This window comes from Struthio camelus, chromosome 10 (genome assembly GCF_040807025.1).
Source record: "Struthio camelus isolate bStrCam1 chromosome 10, bStrCam1.hap1, whole genome shotgun sequence".
In the NCBI taxonomy this organism is placed as follows: domain Eukaryota; kingdom Metazoa; phylum Chordata; class Aves; order Struthioniformes; family Struthionidae; genus Struthio; species Struthio camelus.
Window position 1 is genome coordinate 21,863,309 of NC_090951.1, and position 19,857 is coordinate 21,883,165.

Sequence of the window (19,857 nt, forward strand, 5' to 3'; positions counted from 1 at the left end):
CTGTATGTACTACCACAGGGCATGGGCAAAGGAGGCTGCAGAGGCACCTTGTTACATCCCCCATTAGTCCCCAGCACCTGCTGCAACTGCCTGTTTCAGCTGAGCTACAGATACAATATTCTCAAACTGGTCCGCTCTCATCACAGACCAGAAAGCAATTCAACCCCCATAGAGACTTAACACATGACATCAGGTGCCCTTGCAAGGGCATCAGATCCCAAGGAAGCCTGACCCCCATGGTGACTGGCCCCCTGAGGGGCAGCTTTTCCAAAATTACAAACTACAACATTTCACCAAAGCCCTTGCCTGCGCATTCCACATCTAGAGCCTGGATGCAGCACCGTTCTCCACTGACCTCTCATTGCATCACCCCTCTTCCCTCCAGCGCATGCCCACCTTCTCTCCTTGTTCCACCAAAAGCAGGTTGCAAAAAAAATCCATGTCCCCAAGTAGACTATGCTCCTTGCATCTCTGCAGGCTGCACATCCTCTCCTTGAGGTCCTGACTTGGGGGGAAAAGTTCCAGAAACGAAGCCCTGCCTGCATCCCTTGCTTCTACTGGCATGCGTAGCCTCTGCATGTCTCAGTTGCAGAGGTCTCCGCTGTTGGCCCCCAGCAGCTGGGCAGCTGACATGGCCACCTTGGACTCTGCAGAACCAGTTTCTCAATCAGCCTGTCGGGTGCCTGCTCTTTCAGCCCTGGCTGGGTGGCATCTCTGACAGCCCAATCCATTCTCACTCTGAAATTAGCCCAGACAGGTGAACAGACTGGAATGGAAAAGCCATTTCATGGCCTGTGGCTGTGAAGTCTCATCCTTCCAAAAGGGAAATTTTGCTGAGCTGTTGAGGCAAAGAGACAGCAGCTCCTAGCCAATACTCTGCCCTTGAGCATGCAGAAAATTAAAGTGTGCATACACTGCATCCAAGCCCCATGCCACCCTGTTCCTCCTTAAGGGGAAACATGTCCCTCCAAAGCGAGCAGCTGCTGCTTGTAGCTCCAATAACTCAGCAGGGGGAAGAAGCTGGTACAGCCACTAAGGAGATGTCTGCTTTCCCCAGAGAAAAGACGCAGTGAGATGATAGTACCTCGAACATTTCCCTTGCACTGCATTAATCACAGGGATAGTAGATGACAGGAAACAGAGGATCTGCCACACATGAGAAGTTTATTACCTGAACACGAGTTTTACTGAGGCTATTAATCAGTATTGTGTACATTGGTAATAACTGATTAAAGGTGCCATATGGGAACTCACTTAACAGCTATTATTACTGCTTTGACATAAGCCTCATCTACCAACTGAAGCATGAAGATTCCTAACCTTATAGAAGGGAACAGCCTTACCCAGGGCAGCCATATGCAGCCTGCTCCAAAAGGCACAATCCACCCACGCCAGGACAGACGCAGCGCAAGGCCAGGCTGGTGCTGAGTGGTCCTGTCCCACACACCTCTGCCAAGTCTCCTGAGCCCCTTTCCAGGTGAGCTTGAGAACCCTCAGCCCCATCACACACAACCCCAGCTAGCTACCATGGATCACAGAGAGCCATTTTAACATGCATTGCTTCAGGGACAATTAATACCAGCACTACTGAAAGGAGACTCGGAAATCCTGATCTCACAGACAACATTTTTGCTGGTCACCTGGATTTACCTCTGCGCGGGTGACAGAAGGGAAGCTGGAGCAACAGTCCTCCTCATTGAGTTTCCAATGTTTAAGACCAAGGAAGGAAAGACTCAAGCTCAAGATGAAGATTAGAAACAGAGCTGCTGTGAAACAGCATCATTTTCCAATGTGGCAATGTTTAACCTCGTGATCAAAGACAGGGTAGAAATTGAGCAGAAGTCTCAGAAAACATGAATCAGTCTGTCCAGTTGAGTTTTTTTGATAGATAGTCCCTGGGGGCCTCAGGACACCTTATCCTTTCACAGCAAAGATCTGCAGCTTCAGCACATCACCCCAGAATCATTGCAGGCGATGCAGCATATCCCTCCAAAGTGTCAAAACCCACTCAGGAGCTGATGCTGGGAGTGTGTTAAAGCCAGAGCAAACATCACCCACAGGGTTTAAACAAATTTCCTTCTTTCTGCTGTGCTCTTCAGTTTTCAGGGTTGTAGGAGTTTCTGGTTTGCAGCATATATCTGTATTGATGGCATGACTGTTGCTAGATACTTTCCCCTGTAAGAAATAGTTGCCTTAGGTCAGCCACTTATAATTAACCCTTCATTTCCCCAGACTGGCATAAGGCAGCATCAGCTCCCCTGATTGCAGGGGAATCGCTCTCAATTTACACCAAGGTCATGAAAAGGAGAATCAAGTCACACGTGCATGAGGCTGGCAGTAGAAACTCCCACAGTAGACTTAGCATGCTCCAGTTAGTGATGGTTGTCCTCCAGACAGCCCAACCAGTTGGCATTTCACCTCACTAGTAGTGGTGAGCATTTTCTGAGACCAGGGGAATGGAGTCACTTGCCAATTTTACGCAGTTTTGTTTAAAGTGAGAGCTTTTATTGCTGGTAGACAATATCCACAGCAGCAATGGAAAAGTCTGAGGAAAAGGGAGATCCCAGTAGTCACTGTCCAGCCAGTATGATTGTGTTCTGTATATGAAGGTTATGAATTAGATTCTTCCAAGTGAGAACCAGGTCTCACCCCCTTCCCCCTTTCTTCATTTCACTGCATTTGTGTATTTTTTTCTTTATTGCAATACACATTTTTGGCAACACAACCTATCTGGAGAGGCAATGGGACATTCGTGTACATCAGAAACAAGGAAATCTTAAGCTAGGTTTTCCTCTCCAAATTTCAGCTTTTAATAATTGTTGTTTATGCACTGAATTCTCCCCAGGTGTTGTTGGATTATGCATTGTTTGCTTCTGGCCTCATCTGTAGCATGTTGTCAAATGGCTGCTACATGGTGTTCTTCCTCTGGCAAGAAGTGACCTCCCTCTGTCCCTAGTTCACAGGGCATTAGCATCTCATCCAGAGATCTTTAAGCCATTTTTCCACCAGCCTTTATTCTCCTTAATTAATGTTTTTGATAGCATAAGCTTAGGAAGGGTTTTCTCTTGCCAAATTCCCCTGGCACGAGGCATGCAAAGTTTTCTACATGGTCATTTGTGCTGTCCTTGTTTGAGTCTTAAACAGGCTTTTGTTCTGCTACAGCTTCACTTCGTGCCCCTTGCAGCCAGCCCCTCAAGCCACACAGGTTTTTGTAAGCAAGCGCAAGTTGTGCTTCTCTTAGTATCATGCAGGTGTCTTCCCTTGCTCTTACTAGTGAGATCCTTTACCCAGAAAGCTGCATTGGTGTAGAACTGCTGTCTGAGGTTGGGGGATGTGTGCTGCTATTGCAGGCTTGTTTAATTCAGAGGCAAAAACATACCAAGACTGAAAAGTCCATACTCAGCATTGCAGTAAACCATAAGTCAAATTCAGACCAGTCTTGTGATGAGTGAGTAGGCAAAAATCCTCGTTTCTTCAACTTCCTCTCCAAGAGGAAAATCCTTGGGGAGCCTATAGGACAATCTGTAGTAGCACACAAGGCTCCTCAGAACAGAGCCTTTGGCTCAAATGCTCTTCAGGTCATTGTGGACTAAGACTAGCATCCAATTTTTTTTGCTTGGGACACAAAGAAAGAAATGCATGCACATAGGAAAATCTCAACCCTAAAGCACTGAGTCATGTAATGGTAGGACAAAGCCTATCCCCCCCCGACATGAGCGCCCTGAGTGTCAAGGCCAGGAACCAAGGAGCTATCAGTCCACAAGGTGTCAGAGACCGAGAGGAATAGGCCCAAACTACACTCCTCTGTAGAGGAGAGGAAAGAGGCTTGTTTCACCACTGCAGTCTGCCTGCACAGACATTTTGCCACACTGAATCACCTTAAAAGCCATCTCTCAGGCAGGCATCCCTTTTCCAGCTCCCCTCTCCCCATTTGTAAAGGGGCTGGAGGGTGCACAAGTCCAGCCCTGCTCAGGCATTGCCATCTTCAGCATCCCCCAGGCAGCCCACACCCCCAAGCTGGCAGTGCCGCTGCCCACGCGCTTCCCTGGGTGTCCCTGCCCACAGCACCACTGCTTGGCCAGGCCAGGGAGTCAGCCATGCCCTGCCCATTCCAAACCAGAAAGCGTTATCAGCCAATACATTTATTAGAAAGAAGATAGATCAGGACAGAGCTGCAAATAGTAATTCACAGAGACAGCAGCAGCTCTGTGCTGCAAGCAGCCTTCCCACCACTGATCCTCAGTCCCCTAAAATGCTGGGCAGGCAAGACCCCAGTTGTCAGGTCATGCTTCTTGTCAACATGCATTTTCAGCTTCATTTGCCCATCTAAGAGCATGAGGGATTGAGGGGCCGCACAGGCTATTCCGCCACATCCCTTTTCTCCTTTGCCATGAACTTTGCCCAGGAAGAGCAGGCAGCAAAGAAACAGCAAGGGCTGGTGGGGAAGGTATCACTTCACACCAACATCATCTAACTTGCCCTGAAATCCTTCAAGATACCCCCAGGAATTTGTTGCAATGCTAATAAGCCTTTAGCAAGGAACAGAACCAAGGTCAGGGGCTGAGCCCACTGCAGAGCATGAGCTTTCTGCAAGTTAACTTCCAGATGTCAACTATGTTCTCCCCAGCAGCCCTTTTCTGTGAGAAGTGGCAGGGTGCTGCTTGAGATCAGGAAGAATTAGTCCACCAATTTCCTTGAGCCAGAAAAATGGGATTTCCCTTCACACTGTTTATGCAATTCCTGGTTCAGACCCAGTCCCAGTGGCCAGAGGTTATTGATCAGGTTACTATTCGACTGCTGTCAAAGAGGTTCCACAGAAATCAGAAAACTTTCCAGTGAAATGTTTATCCCTGCCCCACCCAACTCCATCAAACCCAGTTCTTTCCTTTGATGTTCTAGTAGAGGGCAGAACACAGACAGGGTGAAAGAAACCACATCACATACTAGACTGTGGTCTACTCAAGTATGTAGGAGCCACAAGAGACTCAGCTCTTGGCCTCCACTGTGGGTTACGATAAGGCATAGCTAGATTTGAACCAGACATCAGGACATCCTGTGAAACAATAAGCTGAACTGCCAGCACCTTGGTGCACACGCAAAACTAGAACTATAAATCCAGGGCATCTGAAGCAGTGCCTAGGACCTAAATCTGAGCAGGTGTATTCTAGAAGCAGTCAGAAATAAAGCCCCTGATGGGCTTTATTTCTATGAGGAAAGGAGACCTGATTTCATATGCAGGACCACCAGCAAAGCTGCTTAGATAGTTGTTTCCAGCTTTCTTGAAAGAAGGGGCAGTAGGTTTTAGCTGAATGCTAAATAGGATATCAAGCAACAGAATTAGCATCTCTGCAACAGCAAAAAGGTTTTTCAGAAGGGCAGATCTGTAGGCACTCTCCTAGCTCTGTGAAGAGCTATTCCCTTCATCTGCAGGGTGAGCTGCTGACTAGGACTGGCAGAAGTAAACAGGGCTAGGGCAAAAGGCACCAACATATCACTAGGAAAGGCTTGTTTCCAAGAGCAGGCTCTGCCTCTATAGATACAACACTCAACATGGCAGGGAGCAGCCCAAGAGGGAAGATGGCTCCCAAGGAGCATCTTCACCATGCAGCCTTCATCCCAGGGCTTCAAAACACCGCAGTGCCTCTCCACAGAGGGGCTGCAACACCATAACACTCTCTGCCAAAATGCCCTGGACATGCATGCTTTGCAGGCAATGCTTCTTTTAGAGCATGGTCAAAAGCCAAAAGCCCTTTTTCCGCCCCGCCCCAAATATACTGCCTGAGGCTATTTTACCTGGGGTTATGCTGCCTTTTCCATCCCAGAAGGTGAGCTGTCAGGAAAGAAACCCCAACAATGCTGCTTGTGCACTCACTCCCTGATACCAAGTCAAAACAAAAGGGTCCTACAACCCTCACAGCATGGACAGCCTGACATCAGAGCCACTCAGTAATGAGGGAGTAAAGTAGGCTCAGATATTTTTACCACTGGAGTGTCTGGGGAAAAACAGACATGTTACAATGTTCACATTCTCATATTGACTTCCTTCTGGTGCCATGGCAACAAGGTGCTTTAATTGGTGAATAAGTAACAATTAAAAACAAAAAGCAGTTAATTAAATGTCAAACAAAATCAGTGTCTCACAGAAACGCCCTCAGGGCCCTAGACAGGAACACAGAGACTCCCAGCATCACTGGAAAACAGGACTCCTCAAGCAGATAGCGGTGCCAAAAGGGAAGGGCCAAGTCCTTTGCACCTGCATGTTGCCACAGCATCCTGGAGGAAGTGAGCTTTCCTCCTTCGTACATCAGTACAGCGTAACAGGAGCCAGCCAGGTCCTGAGGTGACTATCCTCAGTCCTCAAATTGCCATTCTGGGCCCCAGCACTGCAAGGGGACAGGCCACCTACTCAGTGAGCCGTGCCCCTGATGAACAGAGCACCTGCTCCATGAGCTGTCTACATTTTGCAGCTCCCCCATCTTTATTTGGCAGCTCTCTAAGAGGGATCCCTGTCTGCTAGGATGTGATGTAGATTGGGAGATGCTCTCGGTGAAAGCAGCACATCTTCAATTATAAGCTTTAAAAAAATGTCATTAACAACCACCAATCTGCCCCCAGAAGAAAACATAAGATGCTGAAAGACTTGATTCTTGCGTATGGAACTAGAGAAGCCCTAATCACTGCTACCTCAAACAGCCTTCCAGGTTTTGAGGCAGGAAGACCTTGAAAAGCTCTGGTTTCTGGTGAGAGTCAACTCTAAAATATTGCTTCTTGAAATCTGGTGATGCAAAGGAACTTTCCATTGGTCTGTTCAGCTCTTGTGTCTATAACTAAAACAGTATGTAACTCAGTGCTTTTAAATTAGATGTAATAATTCCACTATTTCACTCCATTCTAATTTGCTCCACCACCATATTTTGAAGTTTTGCATCAACTTTGTCACGGAGGGAGAACTCTTCAAGACTTTGAAGCCTGCTATTATGTGCAGCTTTAACTTGCCCTTAAAGCTGATGCGAGTTCACATGGTAACATCCCAACATAACATCTGAAAGTCCAGGACTAAAAGTCACCTTTAAGAGTCTGTCAAAAGTCAAGGGTTACTTATTCCAAAGCATGGCAACTCAGTGTCAGCTTGCCAGGCTAGGAAAGTTCTTATATTCTCAGTCATTTTTGACCTTTTCCAAAAGGGCTGAGTTTTCAAGAGTCCATATTTGGTAGATCTCCAGTGCAATCTACATCAAAGTTTGTGGCTGACATTCAAATCTAAAAATGGAAGTGGGGCTTCATCACTTGAACTTGAAGACTATTCATTATAGAGGGAAAGATCTTGAGAGTTACTGGGCTGATGCAGTCAAGCAAACACCCACTGCATCAGCAAGGAGCAGGATTAGGCACTACCCATTAACACATCAGCTTGAATAATTGCAGAAAAGGTGTGAGCAGATTTTTGTATGTTCTCAAACATGTGCACAAATTGCTCACCTTGTCTGCACAGATCAGATATCAGAGTTAGCCCCTTAAAAGCCCAACTAAATTGTGAACACCAAAGGGTTGCTAAATGCACCAGCAAAATTAACTGCAGTAAATGTTCCTATGTATATTTTACATAGGTGTTGTAAAATGGTGTTTTGGTATGCTCTTTTACAAAGTGTTTACTGAAAATAAAATTTCCCTGGTATTCTCTTAGAGTAAAGAAACACCATATCCCTGTGGTATTTTTAGGCAGCTGTTCTCAGTTAACTGTTTAGCCCAAGAGCTCTAATTTAAAAGAAACCTGTTTCTAAAAAAGTGCTCTGCACCTTCCTTTGCTTCCACCTCCAGCCTGAAGCCTTTCAAACCCTGCAGATCTGTGGTAGCCCAGCAGAATTTGTCTTGCCAAGTTTCTATATTAAGGAGAATAAACCCCCTGGAGTTAGGACCTTCCTTAGCTGAGCCGTTAGAAGAGGAAACAAGGAGACATTGCAAGGGAGTTGCCTCTCCCCCTCAACCCCCCCCACCAGCCCTCCCTGCTGCAGCCTGATAGCACAAGCATTTCCCCCCCCCACCTCCCCAGTCCTCTGCGATCCTTAGCCTGCTGAAACCCAACTTGCTCTGCTGAAGTCAGCCTGGCCCCGAAGCTTGTTTTGCTACTTTACAACCAAATAACAGCAACATTTCATAATGGCCTAATGAGGTACATTGAAGAATGCCCAGGAGACAGACAATATCAGTGTTCCTTGGCACAGAAAGAAAATCAAAAGCATTTGTTTGTTATCTGAGATGTCAATCTCAGCTCCTTACAGCAGTGGACATTTTTATAGTGTAGGTTCCTGGAAACACTCAGATGTCATTGTTAGTGTGCTCTGAGAGCACTATTTATTTTCAAATATACCCATAAAAACTGAGCTGAAGCAAGGAAATATTTGGCGCCATTATGGGTTAAGTAGCACTTTGCCCTCTGTATGGCCCTAAAAGAGCTAACACTTGCAGACCCATTCTTCCCATTGAATGACAATAACATCACTGACTTGAAAAGCCCCACTCATGAAGTCTTTGCCCACACAGTTGGGCATCACCTGGGGTGGAACCCAGGAGACTCCAGCACAGAGGCTGAATTCAAAAGACCCCAGCCACACATGGCCAGGACACCAATTGAACCTTTTTCTCTTACAAGAGCAAGCACTTGGCAGCAGCTGATCCCAGCCTCTGATTGATATGCCAGAAGATAAATCAATGCCATGAAGTGACATCACCACACTCACACACATCCTACCACATTACAACACAACACAGCTTTGCTCTCAAGCGTGGGATCTGCCAGGGTCACAGGATCCATCCCTTCTGGGGTGCCAGCAGGGCAGGAGAGTTTCAGTGCAACACCCAAGGCCAGCTCCCTGAGCTCCATAATCACCCTCTCATCTTCAGAAAAGGCAGCAGTACCTCTGCACTGTGACAGCTGCTAAAGTGTCACCTACAAGCCTGATGGTGTCTTTAGAGAACATTCTGTTCATTTTATCAAGCTTTTTTAATTTTTTTCTCCCTAAGTTTTGACACTTTTTAAACATCTTCCTCTTTTCTAGCCTTGGTACCCAGAAGATATATCCCAATGGCAAAAATGATTCCAGTGTTCAAATACCCTTGCAGTGGAGTTCAGGCTTATCCTGGGACAGGGGCTAGAACTACTATTGGATGCGTTGAGAGGAACTGCACAGCTCAGGGCTGTTCACTAGCCTTCGACTCTGCTGTGGCCATTCTGCCACCAAAAGTGGGTGACCTCAGATAAATCACTTTAGGTTTGGGACCAGAAGGTTCTAGAGATCTGCCCCACTTGAGAGCACAGCAGAGAGACTGGGCTCCATCTCCCTGCTCCTGGTTAGCTCCATCTCCCCATCTGGATAATAGGATAGTTTGCTGCTGTACAAGTCTCAAAGGAGAAGTGCTGCAGGATGGGCACATCCAGGCTGGCTGAGAAGGGGAAAGAATCGAACCCCAGGGAAGATGAGCCAAGAAGAGCTATTCCTTAGAATAACTAAAAGTCCTCTTCTAAATCCATGAGCAGTAAAGGCTGGTGTACTATTAAGAAGCCAGGCGATTGGAAGGTATTATCCCACAAAGGAACATCCAAGTCCTGCAAAAAGCATTCACCTAAGGAATCAGTGCTATTCTGCTTAGGTTGCCCTTGACAAGGATCTCTCCATTCCCAAATGGATCTGGGAAACAAGTATGTTAATAAACTCACTGCTAAGCAATTTAATGTTATTCTATACACTTAACCCGCTCCAGAAGCCCAACTAGGCATAAGAGAACAATCAGTTTTGCTTATTTAGTACATTCTTTCCTGAATGTCACTGTTAAATAAAACCAAATGGACTAAATAGTCTTCCCCCACACACACACACACCCCACAGCCAAAATTATTTCAGCTGTATCAGATGGTTTCACTGTGGTTTCTCCAGTTTAAAAGCTATCATCCATCAGGGCTTGCTTGTAAAAATGAACACTGTTCTGTTATTTTTGAGGACACACAGGCTGTTCCATGAGATCAGCTCATGCCCACTATTTCAGAATGCCTCTGCAAGAGGCTGAAAAAAAGGAGTAGTGTTTAAAAAAAGCAATTCAGACATTAACAATGTCATGGCAACAGCAAATTAGAGCCTCAAACACAGAGCTCGGATCACTGAAGGTTTAGGGAGCCACTGCTCTGCAGGACTGAATGAAATATTCAGCACATAAAAGAAGTCCTCAAAATGTTTTCATATTTGTAATAATGATGCCAAGCAAACTGCTGTTTAAATGCATTTTTGCCTAACCATGGATTTTTTTCCTCCAAAAGATTTTGAAAAATAGCATACTTCTCAGGAAAACATGGGTCTGCTTTGATTGTTAGAGAACTTTCACATTTTCAAGTCATATACATCAGTTTTCACTCTTGTGGAAAGCAACTTTTGCAGCAAAAAACAATAGAAAGAAGCTGAGCATTTTGTGAACAGTTACCCAGGGAGATTTTTTTTGTTGAATAAGATGATCTACATGAGGTGACAGCCTCACCCGTAGCCATTAGTGCATTAAACAATCTCAAATTCTATGTTTTCTCCTAATGCCATGCACATGTGCAAGTAGAGAATAAACCTCCTTTGCTATTTCTTTCCCCTACCTGTCCTGTAGCTTCTCTTCTGCATTCCTGGGCTGTTTTCTTCCCATATCAAGCAGTTCAAGTATCCAATGGCCATTCCCATCTACCATCAGTTTTGCTTCCTTTACCCCGAACTTCATTTGAGCACTTATACTCATGACTATATTAGCTATCCATGGCTGATACCAGTGACATCCTATGGGATAGGATCAGGGAAAAAACTGCATTGCAAGAAATATTCTTTAGCTTTCATTTGAGCTTACGCCAGGCTGACAGGGACAGCAAGACCCCGAAAGAGCAAAGTCTGCACGCCTCACACTAAAGACAACTCCAGAAGCAAGAAAGTATTCAACTCAGATTTGTCCTGTGCTTATAATCCTCATCTGTCTTTTGTCCTCCCAGCTCATGACTTCTACCCATCTTATAAGAGCTTGGAAAGTTCAAACAGGTTTGAAAGACCAAAGCATGGCACCTTCTGTCCACATAAGTGATTTCATGAAACACTCTGTGCTGGTGGTCTACACAGTCCCCGCTAACATTATCAAACTCATCTGTCTGAAATGGAATGCCAGACTCAGAACACCCAAATCAAGAACTGGCATGCCCAACATGCTGAAAGCTTCAGTAGTACACTAGGAGATATGCTTGTACTCCAAACCACGGCATCCTTTCACCTTCATATCTTTATGTGACAAGAGATGTGGTGAGCAGCCTTCACAGGCCTCATGGACCTCTTGGGTAACAACCTGTTGATATTCCCCTTTATCCTGGTCTCAGCATCTGGACTGCTCTAGAGCACCTGAGGCTGTTGCAATATTTGCCCATTCTAAGACTTTCCCACTGTTGAAAAAGCTGGGCACGTGTTAACTAAGACTCTAGTTCCAGATACTTTCTAAACTATTTCAATTCACTTCTCGTAATACTGGAATTTTCCATCTTTGAACTTGACCTTAAAGTTAATTTTGTATGTAGTCCTTACACATGCAGAGTCATAATTCAGATCAGTGTGGAGCCATGAACTTTCTCTGTACATTTCAGAACAACTTCTGCCTTCCAGTAACTTAAAACTAACAAGTCTTTAAGCCTTACATTGTTGATACAGAGACATTAGAAAGAAAGCAGCCTAGCAGATGTGAGAAGTCACATGCTTTTATAGTTAGCCAGCTGGAAACTTCTGATACAGGGATTCCAAACCTACGGGCTTTTGTAACACTGGAGGGGCCAGGAAGCATTTAAGTTTTGAATCAATCAGTGTTAGAGCTGCCACTGAGCAAGCATGAAAGCTTTAAGTGTTTTGTGCAATTAAGCTTAACTGAGGGGAAAAAAGGGGTTTCATTCTGTAGCAAAGCCTTAAGTTAAGGCACAGAGTTGGGTCTCCCATTTCTTACACACTTCCCTAAGCACCTATCATTGGTCACCCTTGGACACCACAGGGTCATTTGATTGACTTCAACTTTTTTGTCTAGATCTGGCTAAAAAGTTGTTGAACAGCTTTTTATCAAAGCAGTAACACCTTGCAACATAGCCTGACAGCTGAGAATTTCTACAAGGTGAACAGAGAAATTGCAGGTACACAATGCAAGGACTTAACAGTATAACCAAGCACAAAAACTGGCTTCAAAGAGAAATAAAAGGTGTTCAGAAGTCAAACTCTGAGGGAATTCACAAGGGTCCAACATGCAAAGTTTGCCATTTTCCTTTTCTTTAAGAACTTTAAAAACAGTAGTACTAAGGCCCAGACTTAACACTTCCTAAAGTTCCCTCTCCCATATCTCAGCTTATGATTGCTTTCAGTTACAGGAACCCTAAAAATCTTAGGTACACCTCACATCACTGCAACACCCAAACAGTTGAGCCAGAGCCCAGAAAAGGTTTGACTGGGAAGGCAATGGAAATTATTTCTCTCTAAAGGAAAAACATCTAAGGCTTAAAATTTGTTAGCCTCAAAGCCTTGACCTTGGTCCTGCTCTGCTCCAAGAGGAGGCACAAAGCCCAGCACAGCTGATCACTTCATATCCTAGCAGCCAGGGAAATAACCAACCCTTTAAATATCAACTACAAGGAAAACAGGATGGATAACAGCCCTTGCATGATGATTGAAACTGAAGGCACAGCTATCCAACCAGGAAACAAGTTTGTACTTGCAGCCATCAATAAGTAGAAGATTAAGCAGTCACTCACATGTGTAAAGCATCCTCTGCTTCTCAGGAAACAAATACAGGTTTTTCTCTTGAGGGAAGGTCTGTCTGCTCTTTAATACGCCACCTCTTGATGTATGTGGAGGAGTTACTGGAGCTGTTTCTGAGGTGAAGCATGTGTTTGTTGCCTCCAGGCAAACAGCTGGCTAGAAAAGAATAGTTAATTTGCAGAGAAAAGTGACTGATGGCAGATAGCTTATGTAGCCCTTACAAATAGGTGTTTTTTTTCCCCTGCCTAAGTTTAGACAGATGATTATTTCAAAGGCCCTCTTGCATGTAGAGCTTAAGAGGGTTAAAAGAGAAGGAAGGGAAATAGAGCTGTAGCCCTTTAACTTGATTGCCTATCAACAACCCCATCTTAAAGAAAATAACTCAGCTACCAGTAGCTTCAGAGCCCTTCTGTAGTCTGCTAATCTCACATTATTGCTTGCCAGAAACTTCTTGAAGTGGAGTATGGATTTTCTAATAGAAGCCCTAATTGCTGCATTTGAACATGACTTATCATCTTGAGTACATAGAGCACTTAAGTTAACAGAGACGGCAAGAGAGAGGTGTACTTACTCCAAGCCTTCCCCAACACTTGCTCAGCTTTCCAGCATCTGCCTTCCCTAAATTCCCCAGAGCAAAAACTTTCATAGTGCACCAATCTCTCCATTTATGTGGCTCGGCTAACCGCTCATTAGCAGAAGATCATTAGCAGGTGAGTAGCACTGGCTGCGTAATCACCTGAGGAAGAGTTTGCTGATAAATCTGGGCCCAAAATACTTGGAAGGCCATCTTTAGGCAGAAACTAGCTGCAGCTGTTATTGTTCAGGAGAACAAGGCCTGCTGCCTCAGCCTAAGCGACCCTGATGTGGACTTGCTCAAAGATGCCATTCCTAAATCTCACCCTCTCTGTCCGACCTGCTAATGCTGCCCTGTCGGTGCTGGGATAGGAAGTTGGCTGTCTGATTTGTTAATCCTTGTTCATCTACCTTCTCCACCACAAAAATATGCTATTCCTTCTAGTAAGGTTACAGGGTGCTGGAAAGCGGGGGTGGTACTTTCTTTTTATGGGACTCCTGTATTCACACGAGGCACAAGCAGCCTGTGTTCCCGGAGCAGGTGTGCCCTGGGGAGATACATCCAGAGAGTATTCCCCAAATACCCACTACCTAGTAAGTTAGGAGGATTCATCTTTATCAGGCAGGTGCCACAGGAATGCATGAAGAACGAATACAACTTAGACCATCACAGCAATGTATTCCCCTGACGTTTTCCTGCAAAAGCATCGCTGCTGTGTGAAGTGCACGGGGGAAGAGCTGGCTCTGGGTACAGATATATCTCTGCTGTTGCCCGGAGTGCGATGTTACACACATCACACTAGAAAGTAATGTGCTGCTGGGAGCACCCTTTCCCTCCACCACTTCTTCATCACCTCCAAACCACCCACTTTTCAGTAGCTTTCATCTCCCTTTTGAAACTGTCTCTTAGGCTAGATTTCCATCAACGCTTTTGAGAAGAAAGGGCTGCCAACCTCTCCACCACCCTACATATGCCTCAGATCTACGCGAGTACCCCGTCTGCCCCCGCAAAGCCTGGCCCCAAGAGTTACCGGGAAACCCGAGCAACCTCAGAGCTCTCCTGGCCCTGCACCTTCTACCTTGGCTCTCCCTCTTTGTGGAAGCTGTGTCTGTTAAACCACTGTAAAGTCCTTCCATTTTGCCCCACACTTTAAATGCGTTTCTTTGAGTCCTTTCTCTCATTGACTAAGCTGTTTAAGACTGTAGGCATTTGTCTAGTTTGGAAAAATTAATAATAAGCTTAGACAGACTCTCGGAGTGACAACACAACATCTCCCAGAGTTGCCTTAGAAAAGAAGCCAACATTGATACTGCTTCTTGGTCGTTTTTGAAGCAACAGAGGTGGGGAGATTAATCTCCTGGAGTTTTCTCAAAAAGAAAGAACTTGTGCTGCCCTCAGAAAAACTATCTTGTGGAATAAAATGGTTTCAGAGGACTCAGTTGACCGTCACTCCCAGCAGTGCAGAACAGGAGCAACTCCAGTGAAATTAAACCTAGTGTATTCCAGGGAAATAACAGGAAAATATGGGCAATTGTTTTAAAAACTTGGAATCATTAGACCTGCCTGGCCTTTAATGTGCACACATGCATGTAGCAGATGGTGAGAGACTGATGCCTATCACCTGAATCTGTGGCTGCACTCAATCTGTTGTTCATATCATGCAAGGCACCATTCTGATCTCTGAAGGAGGAACGTGGAACTGGCTTTCTTTTCAGTGACATGCTAGGTGGCACCACTGTTAAAATCCTGACAGATGCAGGCAGGGATTGCTGCTTAACCCCCGCAGCAAAATTGCACAAGTGGTAGGCTTGGTTCTTCACCCTCGGTGCCAGAGAAGCTGAGATACTTGTCGGTATTAAATGCATGATGTCAGCCAGAGTTGCCTGATGGATCTTAGCATAGCAGAAGGAGCTATTAATGAATAGTTACCTATGGGAAATGGAGGCATTTATGGATCTGCAGGTGAATGTATCCACAATGCTCTGTAATCCTTTTACCTTGACATACCAACTGTGCTCAGTGTGGGAATGGACAACAAGGCCAAGCAACGGCAAGCTGCACTTGCAGCTGGGGGTAGCCAGTTTCATGCTCTTCTGGCACTGTTCGAGGATAAACTTTCCTTCTTGTTGCTGTTTTACAAGAAGACGTTCTGCATGATGGACAGGAAATATCAGTAACTGACATTTTTGGAGTTTTTAATTATCAAAACAAATCAGAGCCTTTTTTTTTTTTTCCTGCACATCCAAGTGAATGAATTTAAAAACAACTCCCCTTCCTCTAGATGGAAAGAGCTGAGCTAATGCCAGCACATGCGCTGTATCCGGTTTATTTATTTCACTGGAAGCAATTTTCTATCTAAAAATGCAGCTTTCTCAAAATTCCAGTTTGCAGGGAAATTGATTCTGCTGGAATTTTTGACAGTGAAAAGCTGAACAGAATGCCTTCATTTTTGCTACATATCAAGTAGCAATGCTGTCTGGTGTGTGGATGTGAGAGGAAAATTAAAATGAAAGGAAAAAATTAAAAGAGGATATTTTGTCATTACAGTAATGAAAACATTTGGTATTACTTAAGTGAGAGGATTTAATACTATCTAAATGAGGCATGGAGACAACCAACCAGCCAAAATCTGTTGGCACATTTGTTTTGTAAAAACAAGTATAACTTCTGCTTGTCATGCCACAGAGAAGAAACACAACCATCCTGTTGGCTTTGACAGACCCAGGAGGAAACAGGACCTCCTCTTGTCTAAATACTTCCCAGGGTTGGAGACGTTCACCTTTAGAGAGATGGTGAACAAGACAGGAAGGTGGAAAAAGTCAGTGAAGAGACAAGAAACATAGTTGAGAAAAGAGAAAAATAATGAAGCAAGATCTAAAAGCAGGCGTTTATTGTACTTCAAGAAATGCTCCTGCACATGAAAGCATCTGTAGTACCAGAAAGCCTGAGCGTTGCTGTCATAGTCCCAGGAGAGTGGGGCGCCGTTCTTAGAATATTTGAACTTCAGGAAAACAAAGTGATGCGCTATGGCTATAAGGCCTTTATTTTATTTTATTTTTAATTAAAGGGATGTTTTGAATTTTTCCTATCAGCTGTTTTATCTCATTTTCTGGAGAATAACTCAATGGGAAGCTAAATGAATCTCTGAAATAAAGCTCTCTATCACAGAAACATGGGACAAGTGCATCAGGCAGGACTTCTGCATAGTGGGGACCCACCCAGTGGAGCGCAGGACATCTCTGCAACAGCCAAGTTACTCCCTGCTATCTTCTTGGGTACTCAGAAGATACCTTGAATTTCCAGTAGGGAAAAGCCTGCAGTTTCTCTTCTGCCTGAAATGTCATCTGGCCTGCTGGGCCCATTGGGACCCAAACGCCTCTGCTGAGATTTCAGTAGCTTTCCTTTTCAGCTCCATGAACATGATTCTTGTGCATAACTGTCTGAGCATCTTTATTCTCTGAAGACTGCTGTGATTTCAGCCATTTCCTTTGACGATGTAAATAATATGCTCTATTCTTAGCTCTAGAGCAGTGTATGGAGATCTTGATCTAAATTCTGTAGAATTTTCCATTTCGCCAGCTCGGTCTTCCAGAGGCAGGCTGCTGCTTAGCCCATGCATGGCATTATTCCTTTGATACATGATCTGAAAATTCAATTATCAGACCAATTACTGATTTTCTGAATTTTACAAGGAAAACATTAAAGTTTGATTAAGTCAGAATTCCCACTTGACTGATCAACAATGAGACCAAAATTGAATTGCATTTTAATAGCTTTGCCATGTTGCAACGCATGAGAAGTATCTGAATTTGAAAACCTGTTGTCAGAAAACAAAACTCTGAAGACTGATCAATGAAAGACATCTTAAAAACAAATATTCTCTGCCCTAGAGCCACATTGTGGAAGGGCCAGGTGGTGTCAAAGGCACCTTTTCAATAGCAGCAGAGTGCACTGGGACTAAGCATTTTGCATTAATAATATATGCAGCTAAACTTAAGTGGAAGCAAGACAGGTCCTAACCCTTTGGTGTTACAAGGTGCTGGAACAGCATCCTCCAACATGGAGGAGCAAACAAGAAAATAATCACTTGTTGTCTGGAGCTTGATCACAAGCAAAATGACATGAGATTGTCATCTCTTGATAACTCAAGAGACCTGGACAGGTGCAGGCAAAGCAACAAGTGTTTCTGCATCGGCCGCTGCAGCGCGTGGCTAAGTAGGGTTATCCTTTGCAGTTACCAGCTCAGATCCAGGAAGTGTGCAAACAAGCCGACGTTTCATCACGTGTCTCTGTACAGATCACATACGTCTGTTCTGACTTACATTTATCTTCTGAGACTGACGTCTCCGCTGAGTTCACTCTTGCTTTATGCTAGTGTGAATGAGGGCAGAGTCAAGCCTAAAATGCAGCTATTGCCTGTCAATCAAGTTGAAAGTCAGTCTCAGAGGCATTGTACCAGAACTGGGACAATGATGCTCATTATAGGTGTCTCAGAAATGCGAGCAAGGGTTACTGTTTGTTGGGCACGTGCACCTAGAAGATGCTTTTACTGTCTTCCCATATAGCTAAACGTAGTATCAACCCAGCTAATTATGGGCAGACAAACATCTGCCTAATTATGCCCTCCCAAAGATTGGACTGACATCTTAAAATACAGCACTTGCGCCTGCAGTTCATTTGCTTTCTGCAATTTGCAGGTGCAGAGAAAGCAAATTCATTTTAAACATTTGCTTGGGGAATAGATGAATCAGTAAAGATAGGAGGGAAGGACAGAGATGTAGATATGTTCAGTTGCGTCGTCAATTAAATGACTGAAAACAGCCCAGAAGTTCAGAGCTCTCTCAGCTGCTGTTTCACAAGCTTGGTAAGGAAGTAAAGGGTCTGTGCAAGATCTCTTTTTGGATCTTGTGCCCTCTCCAAAATCCTTGCAGTTCCTAGAATTGCAGCTCATTTCTTAACAGGATTGAAGATGAAGATTTGGCTACTTTCACGTACCGATTGCACACAACTGCTTAGAGGAAGTAGGGAATTTACTAAAAGAGGGTTGAACTGCTTGAATTTAGTACGAGAAGTTAACATACAGTGCTTGAATAGATGCCAGGGGAACACACATGCTTCACGAAGCTCTTTCCACTTTCACTTGCGGCAATTGGTGGCTGAGTAGTAGAGCTCTAATTCCCCCAGTTCCCCCCCCCCCTCCACCCCCAGCATCAGTCTGTCTTCCAATGAGACACCTAGGATTAAAGAAAAGTGCAGAAATGCCTTTTAACCTCCAGCCTCGATCAAATCAGAATTTCATGACACGGCAGGGCTAATGCATAATGCATAAGCACTTAGCGCGCTCGCCGGCTCTTCTTCGTGTGGACGGGTTAATGAGTGAAACGAATCAGATCGTGGTGGGGCCAGGCTCCTTTAGAAAGCTCCGCTCCCCTTCCCAAGCCTCTGGATTCATCTTCCCTAAATAAGCACACTTCAAAAATCTTTTGGAGTGTAAATAAGTCGGGACAGCAGCAAGAAAGCAATTGCCAGTGAATGATTTGCAGAGCTGCTTGCAGCTGGCCTAGCCTCACGGGGCCAAACCCGCCGGATGGCAATGCCCTCTTTAGAGCTTGTTGATCTCAGTGCATAAGAGCCTTCATTTAAAGAGGTTTCCATGATCCCCACTCATTTTTTCTCCCCTCCCTCCACTTTTTTTGAGCCGTATTAGCCAAGACACTGTTGACCGTGAGCACCTCAAACAATAACCTCTGGAATGATTTAACAACGCAGCTCCTCCAGTAACACGTTCCTCTTAGATGAAACACATTCATATTTATGTAGGACGGAGGTTTTGGAACGCTATTAAATTTACATGGCGAGCTGGCAGAGCAGCCATCTTAACGCAATCATGAGAAAGGGAAAAACAGCCTGTTCGCAGCAGCAGGGAAATATTTATGAACCCAGAAATTCCTGCCAGTGCTCATTACCCCGTTTGGGGGATAAGGACAGTTAGCATTAAAATGAAAAAGCTTATTAAATTATGAGTCCATCAGGCTGGCCTGGCGGGGTGGAATGGAGAGTTTGTTGGTTTAGGTTGCACGTCTTTTTTTTTTTTTCCAGCTGGTTGTACATCAAGCCCCTAACGTTGGAGGGTTTTTATGCAGCTTTTTACAGAAATGAAGAAAGAAGGGGAGGGGAAAAAAAGCTGAGGTGTGGTGAGGTTGAGCTAGAGATAAAATATCACCCAAACACAGTGCAAATAGTGGCATGCGTTGTCTGAGTCTCTAGAGGAAGGCAGGCAGACCGCATCTCACAGGGCTTCAGCAGAGCGTTAGCCATAGATGCCACCAGACAATTATTAGTCCAGCCAAGGAGGAGAAGAGCTTTTGCATGGGGATTAAGGAACGAGCCAAAACATAGGCCTCCTTGGGCTCTGCTGAAACGCAGAGACGGTGGGCTGTGATGGAAGGGGAACATGGGCCGTGTCCCCACTTGGCCTCCTGCTGT

The 19,857-nt window shown here is 44.9% G+C and overlaps 1 protein-coding gene across 2 annotated transcripts in view; it reads left to right on the top strand.

Moving 5' to 3' along the window:
* Positions 1–19,857, top strand: part of GNAO1 (G protein subunit alpha o1) — a 166,858-nt gene that overhangs the window by 67,064 nt on the left and 79,937 nt on the right. The window lies entirely within an intron of this gene.